Source organism: Delphinus delphis, chromosome 14 (genome assembly GCF_949987515.2).
Source record: "Delphinus delphis chromosome 14, mDelDel1.2, whole genome shotgun sequence".
Taxonomy (NCBI): domain Eukaryota; kingdom Metazoa; phylum Chordata; class Mammalia; order Artiodactyla; family Delphinidae; genus Delphinus; species Delphinus delphis.
Genome location: NC_082696.1, coordinates 14,095,859 through 14,110,424, shown reverse-complemented (window position 1 = coordinate 14,110,424; position 14,566 = coordinate 14,095,859). Strand labels below are relative to the sequence as shown.

General features: G+C 40.4%; 1 protein-coding gene across 5 annotated transcripts in view; it reads left to right on the top strand.

Annotated features, from left to right (window-relative positions):
* ESR1 (estrogen receptor 1) overlaps positions 1–14,566 on the top strand; it is a 250,569-nt gene that overhangs the window by 207,753 nt on the left and 28,250 nt on the right. The window lies entirely within an intron of this gene.

Genomic DNA, 14,566 nt, shown 5'->3' with positions numbered 1-14,566 from the left:
TATTTGGATATCCCGCGGGCATCTCAAACTTCTCCTCCACAGAGCCTAGTATTTTTCCTTCTGCCACTAATTACAACTTTAATTATTCCTTTTTTCTACCCTTCCCTTTCCTTCCCTTCCCTTCCCTTCCCTCTCTTCTCATCTCTTTTCTTTTCACTATCTGTCTCCCAAAGAGATTGGTAGTTCCTTTTTTTTTTTTTTTTTTTTTTGCGGTGCGCGGGCCTCTCACTGTTGTGGCCTCTCCCGTTGCGGAGCACAGGCTCCGGACGCGCAGGCTCAGCGGCCATGGCTCACGGGCCCAGCCGCTCCTTGGCATGTGGGATCTTCCCGGACCGGGGCACGAACCCGTGACCCCTGCATCGGCAGGCGGACTCCCAACCACTGCGCCACCAGGGAAACCCTGGTAGTTCTTTTTGAAGCAGGCACGTTCCTGTCTTGCTCATCATTACATTCTTTTCACCCAACATGGGCACATAGTTGGTGCTCAATACGTTTTTTTGAATATAGAACAATGTATACAGCAGGAGTAAAGCATGGCCCAGAGGCCAAATCGAGTCTGGTACTACTTTTGTAAATAAAGTTTTATTGAAACATAGTCATGCTCATTGGTTACATATTGTCTATGGCTGCTTTCACCACAAAATGTCAGAGTTGAGTAGATGCAACAGAAACTATTATTACTCTCAAAGCCTAAAATATTTACCCTCTGGTCTTATATAGAAAAAAAATTTGCTAATTACTGATGTAAAGGATAGTCTCAGAGGACAGAGGAAAAGTGTATAACCCAAGGGGTGGAGAATGCTGGGCTGTCAAGGAAGGCCTGCTGGAAGAGGAAATATGTACCTGAACCTTGAAAGATGAGAAAGAGATATCCAAGAGCAGGATGCGGTGGGATAGAGGTGAAAACCTTAACAGGAGTGAGTGCTATGGATAATTTGCATCTGTTCACAAGTGTCGTGCAGCATAAATTGTAAGGTAGGCAGTAAGAAATGGACTTGAGAAGACTGGGCAAGGGCCAGAAATCCAAGGGCATTCTTGAGCGTTGTCTGATCCCAGGCCCCCAACAACTTTTACGGTTTCCTCCCATGTCCTGAAGTCTCCAGCCTCAATCTACCTTCCCATATTTTCTGCAATAATATTACGTCCCATTTCCTAAGCAATTTGAGGTGATATTATTTCTAACACTAAATTCTCAGAATTTCCCTGTTTGTTTGTTTTTTTGTGGTACGCGGGCCTCTCACTGTCGTGGCCTCTCCCGTTGCGGAGCACAGGCTCTGGACGTGCAGGCTCAGCGGCCATGGCTCACGGGCCCAGCTGCTCCGCGGCACGTGGGATCTTCCCGGACCGGGGCACGAACCTGTGTCCCCTGCATCGGCAGGCGGACTCTCAACCACTGCGCCACCAGGGAAGCCCAGAATTTCCCTGTTTTGACACTGTTTCTTCTCTTATTCTTGAGTTAGAAAAAGGCATTCCTGTTCCTATGATGATATTGAGTCTGTACTCATCTATAAAAATTCCATCTTTCTCTCCTTCCCTCCCTCTCTCAGTCCCTGCCTTTAGTTCATCCCATTGCTTGCCTTTTCCTTTTGACCTTCTAACCTTCAACATCTTGGTCCCTCCCAATCTGCCACTTCTCTTACCACTACTCCTTTTGACTGGTTCCACTCTGGCTCCGATGCCAGAGATGCTGTTGCTCCCCAATTTCCTCCCTCTCTCTGTCTCTCTGAACACTGAGTTACCTTGTAAATTGAGAAGGCTTACTGGCCTTTAAACGCAGAACACTTTTTAACTTCATCTCTTTAATATTTCATAGCCAGAAGCATTTGGCTTTTCCAAACTTGTAAGACTGTTTATCTTTGGGATTTCCCCATTCCTTTCAGTTTCTGCTTGAGAACCATTCAGTTCTTGGCTTGCGTTCACTTCTTTTTTGTACAGGTAACCACACACCATCACTCTGACTCCTTCTGTCCACATCTCCAGGTGAGTGGTCTGCCTTCCAATTTCTTTCAGACCATGGTTTTACCAGATATTTTGCAATGTTGTAACAGGGCTCTCTAGCTTGCTATATCTGTTTCTTGTTACTTGGCCTTAAGGGGGTAAATATTTTTGATGTTAGTAGCCCACTCTCAGGACCAATTTCTTTATTGATCCACATAGGCTAACAACTTATTTATTTCTTATTCAACCTACCACTGTGGGTATATGCTCATTCAGGCACACAAGAGTTTAAGTAATTGGTTCAAGATCACATAATTGGTAAATAGTCGTATGACGATTTGGGCCCAGGCAGTTGGATTCCAGAATCTTAACCCACTTTCCTCTCAAGTAATCAGCTTTGAGATACAACCATTCAAATTTTGCATCTTTCAAGGTATATCACTTCCAACTTGCCATCTTCAGCGTTTTGTTCCACACATCAGTGGGTTGTATATGTAAACCTCTTGATCATACAAAGAGTTATGGAGTCACAGCATATCAGAGCATGTGCTGAGAGATTTTGTAGCGTCAAAGATACAGAAGCTCTTTAAATACACCTAAACCTGCCACTATTGATATTAAACAGCCTCTTAATTCTTAACGTTTTTTCTAACTCTATTGTAAATTTTTTCAGGACAGCTAAATTGAATGTCTTCTGTTGATCCCCTGGGGGTTTTCGGTTTCCATCTGTCAATATCCATTTATACAAAGAGAGGCTAGGGGGTAATTTTACATTTTGTAAAATTATTTTTGAAGGTATACAAGCAGGTTTGATCTGCACACCCTCATTAGAGGTCTTTATTTCCCACGTGGAGCAATAGGTACCTAAGGGCTTCTGAAAAACAGGTGCTCGTTTCTATAGAGGAGAAACTTCCATGAGCAAATGTTCTTTTCAAACCTGTTTCTTCTCCCATGACTTAAGTGCAGTTGGACTTCACTGGCAGAGGGTAAGGAGCAGAATGAGGTGGTTCTGAGGTGCTCTGAATGCCAGACTGACGTGATCGGTGGAATTCGTCACTGCAGGCTGACGTGTCTCACAGTGGGAGTCATGGGCTGGTCTGCTTGGTAAACTACTCCTGCTCTATGCCTGAAGCTGTGCTTCTTTTAAAAATAAATCTTGTTCTTCCAAGCCCCATGTGTCTCACAGCCTCAAGAGTACCTCATGGATTTAGACTAATCTTGTCTTATCATAGACAGGTTACCTCCCGATTCTTAACCATCACCCCATCTCTGAGGCATTGATTCATCGGGTCCCCTGAAATTGAGTTAAATGTGCTAGCCTGACTGGCTCCTTGAAGTTAGTGTAGGATATTTCGACAGGGCTTTGAAAATGAAGCCCTGACCCCAATGTGTAATGACCTCAGTGGACAGTAAAGGGTTCCTTTGTGTCGGGCAGGTGACAAGTGTCAGTTAACCTTCCAAGTCCACATAGATTTGTACCTGATCTTACGGTGACAAATCACCTGTCCACTAGCTCACATGGCAAGCATTTTCACCTGGTGGTAATGCCGGTGAGAGACCCTCACATACCACGTAATCAGTCATTTCCATGCAGGCAACATTCTAGTGATTTACTGAAAATATCATCAGGGCCATCAAAGTACACACTTTTAATTTATTACACAAATAATGGATTGGCTGAAGTATTTAGACCAAGTGAGTTTTTCCCATTGAAAGGTAGTGTGTTCATTCTTTTGGAGTCATCAGCGTAAAGTTCTTCCAGACTCTTAGAGCATTGCTTAGAAAATTGCAGCTTCACTGCAGTGAATATTCCCCCAAGAGCCCTCAAATTTGAGACCCCCACCAGCAAATATGAAGCTCTTCTGTTTGTACGGAAGGTAAGCCCCAGGGTCCTTCTATCATATTGTCTCAATGATTTATACTTAACGTATGCTCCCTCCACGTCCTCTGAAGTAAAACACACACACACACACACACACACGCACACACACGCACACACACGCCTAGCGAGAACTGAATTGACAGTTGTGGGTGTGTGCCATGGCTGAGGGCTCAGTCCTAATGTGTGCTGAAGTGTCAGCACTGTGCTGTGGCCAGATAATAATTGCTGCTTAGAAATAGCAGGATATCCAGTGAGAAGAGGCTGAGAAGAATACACTCTCTCTGGAAGAGTACAGAACAAGCTCCTCATGGGAAAATGTGGGAGACTATTGAAAGGGAATGAGAAGAGAATTGTTAAGACTCCACTTTCTCAGTTTCTGATCTGAACTTTTGCTCACAGCAGGTGAACACAGGCTCCCTCCCACACAGAGATGTCCTCCCCTGCCGGTGTGCAGTCTGTTAAGTAAACAAAGACTTTATACTGAGAAAGGAACATTTCACTATTTTGGCTGTGAGTTGTTACTTTTAAAGCTTTATCCTCCAAACATTTGCCCCTCTCCTTGTTTATTTTTTCACCAGAAAGAAAATGTGCCACTTAAAAAAATTCAACTACAGGACAAGAAAAGCTCACTTCTAGATTAAGGCCACTTCTAGTTTAAGGCTCACTAGGGCTTAAGGCCAACTCACCTTTTGGTGTGATCACCAGCTCATCCCCTCGAGGAGCCAATATAGCTTGCTTTCTTTTTTTTTTTCTTTAACATCTTTATTGGAGTATAATTGCTTTACAATGGTGTGTTAGTTTCCACTGTATAACAAAGTGTATCAGCTATATGTATACATATGTCCCCATATCCCCTCCCTCTTGCATCTCCCTCCCACCCTCCCTATCCCACCCCTCTAGGCGGACACAGAGCACCGAGCTAATATCCCTGTGCTATGTGGCTGCTTCCCACTAGCTAGCTATTTTACGTTTGGTAGTGTATATATGTCCATGTCACTCTCTCTCTTCGTCCCAACTTAACCTTCCCACTCCCCATGTCGTCAAGTCCACTCTCTACATCTGCGTTTTTATTCCTGTCCTGCCCCTAGGTTCTTCAGAACCATTTTTTTTTTTTTTTAGATTCCATATATATGAGTTAGCATATGATATTTGTTTTTCTCTTTCTGACTTACTTCACTCTGTATGACAGACTCTAGGTCCATCCATCTCACTACAAATAACTCAATTTCTATTCCTTTTATGGATGAGTAATATTCCATTGTATATATGTGCTACATCTTCTTTATCAATTCATCTGTTGATGGACACTTAGGTTGCTTCCATGTCCTGGCTATTGTAAATAGTGCTGCAATGAACATTGTGGTTCATGACTTCTTTTGAATTATGTTTTTTTCAGGGTATATGCCCAGTAGTGGGATTGCTGGGTCATATGGTAGTTCTATTTTTAGTTTTTTAAGGAACCTCCATACTGTTCTCCATAGTGGCTGTATCAATTTACATTCCCACCAACAGTGCAAGAGGGTTCCTTTTCTCCACACCCTCTCCAGCATTTATTTTTTGTAGATTTTTAGATGATGGCCATTCTGACCAGTGTGAGGTGATACCTCATTGTAGTTTTGATTTGTATTTCTCTAATAATTAGTGATGTTGAGCATCCTATCATGTGTTTGTTGGCAATCTATATATCTCCTTTGGAGAAATTTCTATTTAGATCTTCTGTCCATTTTTGGATTGGGTTGTTTGTTTTTTTGATATTCAGCTGAATGAGCTGCTTCTATATTTTGGAAATTAATCCTTTGTCAGTTGCTTCATTTGCAAATATTTTATCCCATTCTGAAGGTTGTCTTTTCGTCTTATTTATGGTTTCCTTTGCTGTGCAAAAGCATTTAAGTTTCAGTAGGTCCCATTTGTTTATTTTTGTTTTTATTTCCATTTCACTAGGAGGTGGGTCAAAAAGGATCTTGCTGTGATGTATGTCATAGAGTGTTCTGCCTATGTTTTCCTCTAATAGTTTTATAGTGTCTGGCCTTACATTTAGGTCTTTAATCCATTTTGAATTTTGTGTGTGTGTGTGTGTATGGTATTAGGCACTGTTCTAATTTCATTATTTTCCATGTAGCTGTCCAGTTTTCCTAGCACCATTTATTGAAGAGGCTGTCCTTTCTCCATTGTATATTCTTGCCTCCTTTATCAAAGATAAGGTGACCATATTTACGTGGATTTATCTCGGGGTTCCTATCCTGTTCCATTGATCTGTATTTCTGTTTTTGTGCCAGTACCATACTGTCTTGATTACTGTAGCTTTGTAGTATTGTCTGAAGTCAGGGAGCCTGATTTCTCCACCTCCATTTTTTTTTCTCAAGATTGCTTTGGCTATTAGTGGTCTTTTGTGTTTCCATGCAAACTGTGAAATTTTTTGTTCTAGTTCTGTGAAAAATGCCATTGGTAGTTTGATAGGGATTGCACTGAATCTGTGGATTGCTTTGGGTAGTATAGTCATTTTCACAATATTGATTCTTCCAATCCAAGAACATGGTATATTTCTCCATCTGTTTGTATCATCTTTAATTTTTTTCATCAGTGTCTTATAGTTTTCTGAACACAGGTCTTTTGTCTCCTTAGGTAGGTTTATTCCTAGGTATGTTATTCTTTTTGTTGCAATGGTACATGGGGGTGTTTCCTTAATTTCTCTTTCAAATTTTTCATCATTAGTGTATCGGAATGCAAAAGATTTCTGTGCATTAATTTTGTATCTTGCTACTTTACCCGATTCACTGATTAGCTCTAGTAGTTTTCTGGTAGCATCTTTAGGATTCTCTATGTATAGTATCATGTCATCTGCAAACAGTGACAGCTTTACTTCTTCTTTTCTGATTTGTATTCCTTTTATTTCTGTTTCTTCTCTGATTGCTATGGCTAAAACTTCCAAAACTATGTTGAATAATAGTGGTGAGAGTGGGCATCCTTGTCTTGTTCCTGATTTTAGAGGAAATGGTTTCAGTTTCTCATCATATGAGAATGATGTTGGCTGTGGGCTTGTCATATATGGCCTTTATTATGTTGAGGTAAGTTCCCTCTATGCCTACTTCTGGAGAGTTTTTATGATAAATAGGTGTTGAATTTTGTCAAAAGCTTTTTCTGCATCTACTGAGATTATCAAATGGTTTTTATCCTTCTGTTTGTTAATATGGTGTATCACATTGATTGATTTGCCTATATCGAAGAATCCTTGCATTCCTGGGATAAACCCCACTTGATCATGGTGTATGATCCTTTTAATGTGCTGTTGGATTCTGTTTGCTAGTATTTTGTTGAGGATTTTTGCATCTATGTTCATCAGTGATACTGGCCTGTAGTTTTCTTTTTTTTGTGACATCTTTGTCTGGTTTTGGTATCAGGGTGATGGTGGCCTCATAGAATGAATTTGGGAGTTTTCCTCCCTCTGCTATATTTTGGAAGAGTTTGAGAAGGATGGGTATTAGCTCTTCTCTAAATGTTTGGTAGAATTTGCCTGTGAATCCATCTGGTCCTGGGCTTCTGTTTGTTGGAAGATTTTTAATCACAGTTTCAATTTCAGTCCTTGTGATTGGTCTGTTTATGTTTTCTGTTTCTTCCTGGTTCAGTCTCTGAAGGTTGTGCTTTTCTAAGAATTTGTCCATTCCTTCAGGTTGTCCATTCTATTGGCATAGAGTTGCTTGTATTAATCCCTCACAATTCTTTGTATTTCTGCAGGGTCAGTTGTTACTTCTCCTTTTTCATTTCTATTTCTGTTGATTTGAGTCTTCCCCGTTTTTTGCTTGATGAGGCTGCCTAGTGGTTTATCAATTTTGTTTGTCTTCTCAAAGAACCAGCTTTTACTTTTGTTAATTTTTGCTTTTGTTTCCTTCATTTCTTTTTCATTTATTTCTGATCTGATTTCTTTCCTTCTGCTAACTTTAGGTTTTTTTGTTCTTCTTTTTCTAACTGCTTTAGGTGTAAGGTTACGTTGTTTATTTGAGATTTTTCTTGTTTCTGGAGGTAGGCTTGTATTGCTATAAACTTCCCTCTTAGAACTGCTTTTGCTGCATCCCATAGGTTTTGGGTCATCGTGTTTTCATCGTCATTTGTTTCTAAGCATTTTTTGATTTCCTCTGATTTCTTCAGTGATCTCTTCGTTATTTAGCAGTGTATTGTTTAGCCTCCATGTGTTTGTAGTTTTTACAGTTTTTTCCTGTAATTGATATCTAGTCTCATAGCATTGTGGTCGGAAAAGATACTTGATACAATTTCAATGTTCATAAATTTACCAAGGCTTGATTTGTGACCCAAGGTATGATCTATCCTGGAGAATGTTCCATGAGCACTTGAGAAGAAAGTGTATTCTGTTGTTTTTGGATGGAATGTCCTATAAATATTACATAAGTCCATCTTGTTTAATGTGTCATTTAAAGCTTATGTTTCCTTATTTATTTTCATTTTGGATGATCAGTCCATTGGTGAAAGTGGGGTGTTAAAGTCACCTACTATTATTGTGTTAAACTGTCGATTTCCCCTTTTATGGCTGTTAGCATTTGCCTTATGTATTGAGGTGCTCCTATGTTGGGTGCATAAATATTTACAATTGTTATATCTTCTTCTTGGATTGATCCCTTGATCATTATGTAGTGTCCTTCTTTGTCTCTTGTAATAGGTTTTATTTTAAAGCCCATTTTGTCTGATATGAGAATTGCTACTCCAGCTTTCTTTTGATTTCAATTTGCATGGAATATCTTTTTCCATCCCCTCACTTTCAGTCTGTATGTGTCCCTAGGTCTGAAGTTGGTCTTTGTAGACAGCATATATATATGGGTCTTTTTCTTGTATCTCTTCAGCCAGTCTGTGTCTTTTGGTGGGAGCATTTAATCCATTTACATTTACGGTAATTATCAATATGTATGTTCCTATTACTGTTTTCTTACTTTTGGGGGGTTTGTTATTGTCAGTCTTTTCCTTATCTTGTGTTTCCTGCCTAGAGAAGTTCCTTTAGCATTTGTTGTAAAGCTGGTTTGGTGGTGCTGAATTCTCTTAACTTTTGCTTGTCTATAAAGGTTTTAATTTCTCCATCGAATCTGAATGAGATCCTTGCTAGGTGGAGAATATTGGTTGTAGGTTTTTCCCTTTCATCACTTTAAATATGTCCTCCCACTCCCTCTGGCTTGCAGAGCTTCTGCCAAAAGATCAGCTGTTAACCTTATGGGGATTCCTTTGTATTATATTTGTTGCTTTTCCCTTGCTGCTTTTAACATTTTTTCTTTGTATTTAATTTTTGATAGTTTGATTAATATGTCTTGGCATGTTTCTCCTTGGATTTATCCTATATGGGACTCTCTGTGCTTCCTGGACTTGACTGACTATTTCTTTCCCATGTTAGGGAAGTTTTCAACTATAATCTCTTCAAATATTTTCTCAGACCCTTTTTTTACTCTTTTTCTTCTGGGACCCTTATAATTCGAATGTTGGTGCATTTAGTGTTGTCCCAGAGGTCTCTTAGACTGTCTTCAATTCTTTTCATTCTTTTTTCTTTATTCTGCTCTGTGGTAGTTATTTCCACTATTTTACCTTCCAGGTCACTTATCCGTCTTCTGCCTCAGTTATTCTGCTATTGATTCCTTCTAGAGAATTTTTAATTTCATTTATTGTGTTGTTCATCATTGTTTGTTCGCTCTTTAGTTCTTCCAGGTCCTTGTTAAACATTTCTTATATTCTCTCCATTCTATTTCCAAGATTTTGCATCATCTTTACTATCATTACTCTGAATTCTCTTTCAGGTAGACTGCCTATTTCCTCTTCATTAGTTTGTTCTGGTCCGTTTTTAACTTGCTCCTTCATCTGCTACATATTTCTCTGTCTTTTCATTTTGTTTAACTTACTGTGTTTGGGGTCTCCTTTTCACAGGCTGCAGGTTCGTAGTTCCTGTTATTTTTGGTGTCTGTCCCCAGTAGGTAAGGTTGGTTCAGTGGCTTGTGTAGGCTTCCTGGTGGAGGGGACTGGTGCCTGTGTTCTGGTGGGCAGGGCTGCATCCGGTGGTGTGTTTTGGGGTGTCTGTGAACTTAGTATGATTTTAGACAGCCTCTCTGCTAATGGGTGGTGTTGTGTTCCTGTCTTGCTAGTTGTTTTTTATGGGGCATCCAGCACTGGAGCTTGCTGGCCGTTGGTTGGAGCTGGGTCTTAGCATTGAGATGGAGATATCTGGTAGAGCTCTCGACAATTGATATTACATGGGGCCAGGAGGTCTCTGGTGGTCCAATGTCCTGAACTTAGCTCTCCCACCTCAGAGGCTCAGGCCTGACACCAGGCCGTAGCACCAAGACCCTGTCAGCCACACAGCTCAGAAGAAATGGGAGAAAAAAAGAAAGAAAATAAAAATGAAATGAAATTATTAAAATAAAAAAATTATTAAAATAAAAAAATAATTAAAAAAAAAGAAGAGAGCAACCAAATCAATAAACATATCCACCAGTGATAACAAGTGCTAAAAACTACTAAGATAAACATAAAAATCAGAAAGAAGTCAGTTGCAGACAGAAAACCCCAAGTCTACAGCTCCTCCCAAAGTCCACCGCCTCAATTTTGCGTTTATTCATTGTCTATTCAGGTATTCCACAGATGCAGGGTACATCAACTTGATTGTGGGGATGTAATCTGCTGCTTCTGAGGCTGCCAGGAGAGATTTCCCTTTCTCTTCTTTGTTTGCACAGCTCCTGGGGTTCAGCTTTGGATTTGGCCCCGCCTCTGCGTGTAGTGTTCCCCGCCCACACAGGAGAGCGTTAAAGCAGCGGCTGATTAGGGGGCTCTGGGTCACTCATGCCTGGGGGAAGGAGGGGTACAGTAGTTATAATTGGAATGCAGGATGAGCCTGCAGTGGCAGACGCCGGTGTGACGTTTCAACAGCCTGAAGCGCGCTGTGTGTTCTCCCAGGGAAGTTGTCCCTGGATCACGGGACCCTGTCAGTTGCAGGCTGCACGGGCTCCCCGTGGGGGAGGGGTGTGGATAGTGACCTGTGCTTGCACACAGGATTCTTGGTGGCTGCATCAGCAGCGTTAGTGTTTCGTCCCTGTCTCTGGTGTCTGTGCTGATAGCCACAGCTCACAGCCGTCTCTGGAGCTCGTTTAGGCAGTGCTCTGCCTTCTGTGGGCAGACAGGGAAGGAATCCCCTCTCCTTGCGCACCCTGAAACAATGGTCTCTTGCCTCTTAGGCAGTTCCAGACATTTCCCGGACTCCCTCCCGGCTAGCTGTGGTGCAGTAGCCCCCTTCAGTCTGTGTTCTCGCAGCCAACCCCAGTCCTCTCCCTGGGATCTGACCTCCGAAGCCCGAGCCTCAGCTCCCAGCCCCCACCCACCCCAGCGGGTGAGCAGACAAGCCTCTCAGGCTGGTGAGTGCCAGTCGGCCCTGATCCTCTGTGCGGAAATCTCTTCGCTTTGCCCTCTGCACACCTGTTGCTGTGGTCTCTTCTGTGGCTCCGAAGCTTCCCTCCCTCCCGCCCGCAGTCTCCACCAGTGAAGGGGCTCCCTAGTGTGTGGAAACTTTTCCTCCTTCACAGCTCCCTCCCAGAGATGCAGGTCCTGTCCCTATTCCTTTGTCTCTGTTTTTTCTTTTTTCTTTTGCCTTACCCAGGCACATGGGGATTTTCTTGCCTTTTGGGAAGTCTGAGGTCTTCTACCAGCGTTCAGTAGGTGTTCTGTAGGAGTTGTTCCACATGTAGATATATTTTTGATGTATTTGTGGGGAGGAAGGTGATCTCCACGTCTTACTCCTCCGCCATCTTGAAGGTCCGCCTTGCCAATATAGCTTTTAAAGATTCCTCTCTGCTTATGTCAAGCTCTCATGCACCTGGACTTCCACAAAGCAAAATGCACTGTGGCAATTGTTTTCTGGATACTTCAGGTAAAAAGGCCAACCTCTACCCAGATACCTATGGATCTACCTATTTATCAATACGTCTGTAGCTAAGACTTAAATATGGCCCCTACGGTGTGCTACATGCCATTCTAAGCATCTTACATAAAAACTCTTTTTAGCTTTATCGGAGAATTCTATGACAATTGCTTCAATATTGATCTGGGGTAAATCTGGGGAGACTGACATTAGATATAAGACTCTTTCTATACCTCTTCTGGGGAATGTATCCTGTTGCATTGCACTCATCTTTTTCTTGTCTGTTTGCCCCTGTTCTGGATCTCTTTATTTATTTAAAATTTTTGTTGAAGTATAGTTGATATACAATGTTGTGTTAGTTTCTGGTATATAGCAAAGTTATTCAGTTATATATATATATTTTATTTATATATACATACATACACATATATATATATTCTTTTTCAGGTTCTTTTGCATTATAGTTTATCACAAGATATTGAATATAGTTCCCTGTGCTATATAGTAGGATCTTGTTGTTTATCTATTTTATGTAGAGTAGTGTGTATCTGCTAATTCCAAACTCCTAATTTATCTCACCCCCTCCACCCATCCTGATCTCTTCATTAACAAGGGCCGTGGCTTTCTTCTCTGTCCCCTAATGTTAGCACAAAGCCTGATATATAAGGGGCCCTCAATAAGTCTCTTTGAATGAATTAAAGTAGAGCAAGAAAGGAAGACAAAGAAAATCGTATTGTTGGAATACTTGCGTTTGGTTGGTAGGCAGTGTGGTTTGACTTAACAAGTCTGAGTCCTAATTTCCTCATTTGGAAAATAGGGAAAATAATACTAACCGTTAAGGGCAGTTGTAAGAAGTAAATGAATTTATCAAAAGTGCCTAGCATATATATATATATATATATATATATATTTTTTTTTTTTTTTTTTTTGCGGTACGCGGGCCTCTCACCGCCGTGGCCTCTCCCGCCGTGGAGCACAGGCTCTGGACACGCAGGCCCAGCGGCCACGGCCCACAGGCCCAGCCGCCCCACGGCACGCGGGACCCTCCTGGACCGGGGCATGAACCCGCACCCCCTGCATCGGCAGGCAGACTCCCAACCACTGCGCCACCAGGGAAGCCCCACCTAGCATATTTTAAGTCACTGTGAAAAAAGATGGCTTATTCCATAAATGGTGTTAAGAAAACTAAGTAGCTGCCTGGAAAAATACGAAGCTGAATCCCTGTCTCGCATCTTACACCAAAGGAAATCTCAAATGATGATTGCACAACTCTATAAATATACTAAAATCCATTGAATTGTACACTTTAAATGGGTGAATGATATGATATGATATTATATCTCAATAAAGTGGTTATAAAAATAAATCCCAGAAGATCAAAGATTTAAGTGTAAAGACATGGAACTGTATTAGAAGGAAACATAAGGTAGTTTTTAATATGTTACTGGAAGGGAGAATGACCTTTTCAAGCAAGACATACTGTTCTAAAGCCATAAATGAAAGTTTGATAAATTTGATTATTTAATAATTGAATATTTTGCAGAAGAAAATACTAGAAACAAAATCAAAAGAAAAATATGACACATAGTGAGAAAATAATTAAAAGCACAAAGAACAAAAGGCTAATTACTGTAATATATAAAGAGCTCTTAAGAATCAATGTGAAAATGACCAAAAATATAGGCAAAGTACAAAAGCAGGCAGCTCAGAGGAAGAGCTTATACCAATATATTCTCCAACCAACAGCCTAATGGTACAAGCTCTTTAGAAGCAATATTTGAACTATTTGTCCAAATTAAGAATACATAAGTCCTCCAATCTAGCAATTTGGCTTCTAGGAATTTATTCTATAGCTATTTATACATGTGTCTAGACATAAACATAAGTATAGTCATTGTATGAAATGTTTGTAACAGCACAATACTCGAAATCAAACTAAATATCAACCAACAAAGAAGTAGTTAGAGAAATAATAGCATTTTGTTTAGCGAAAAATTATGCAGCTCTTAAAAACCGTTGATGAAGAACCCCGAAATATATCAATTAAAAACAAAACAAGGTGCTGGACAATGTGTTTACTGTTCATGTTTTAAATTTTTATATATTGCACAAACATATGTTTGCATACGCATAAAATATTCTAGCTTCTTTCTAGCCCCCCAAACCCATCATGCCCAAAATTCAGCTCATGAATAACAAGATGAATGAATTCCTTTCACATGTATCATCTATCTCTGCATTTAATTTTTGCACCAACCCTACGGAGAAGATACTAATACTTTCTTTTGAAAATATTACATGTTTTGAACCTTTGAGTTTGCTTATTCAGTAGTTGCAACTATTAATGCTAAATCCTTGATGCCAAAGCTCTGTTGTACAGGGAAAAAGCCTAAACTTCTTATATAATGATGTAGGACATCCTTCATCAACCGACATTGTCCTTCTTTCCCAGATTACTCTCCTATCTCCTTCTGCTTATAGCACACTGCTCCAAGTTCTTTCACACTGTTCCTCCTTTCCATGTTTAGGGCCTCTTCCAATGATGCTTTCACACCTCAGCTCAATGAAATCCTGTTTACATTTTCTTAAAATGTCAACTCAAATGCCACCCACTCGGCAAATCTTTACCTGTCATCCTAGGCAACACCAATGGTTCCAGCACAACTACAGCTCATAGTTTTCATAGTTTGTCCTGTATTTCAAAAGCATTTTATATAAGTCTATTAAAACTGATTATATTATTTCAAGGTCGTGAGCATATTGAGATTAGAGGCCCTATTTTTATTCTCATTACTACCACAACGTCTAGAATATAGTAGCAGTTTGATAAATATTTATTAGAAAAATTATTT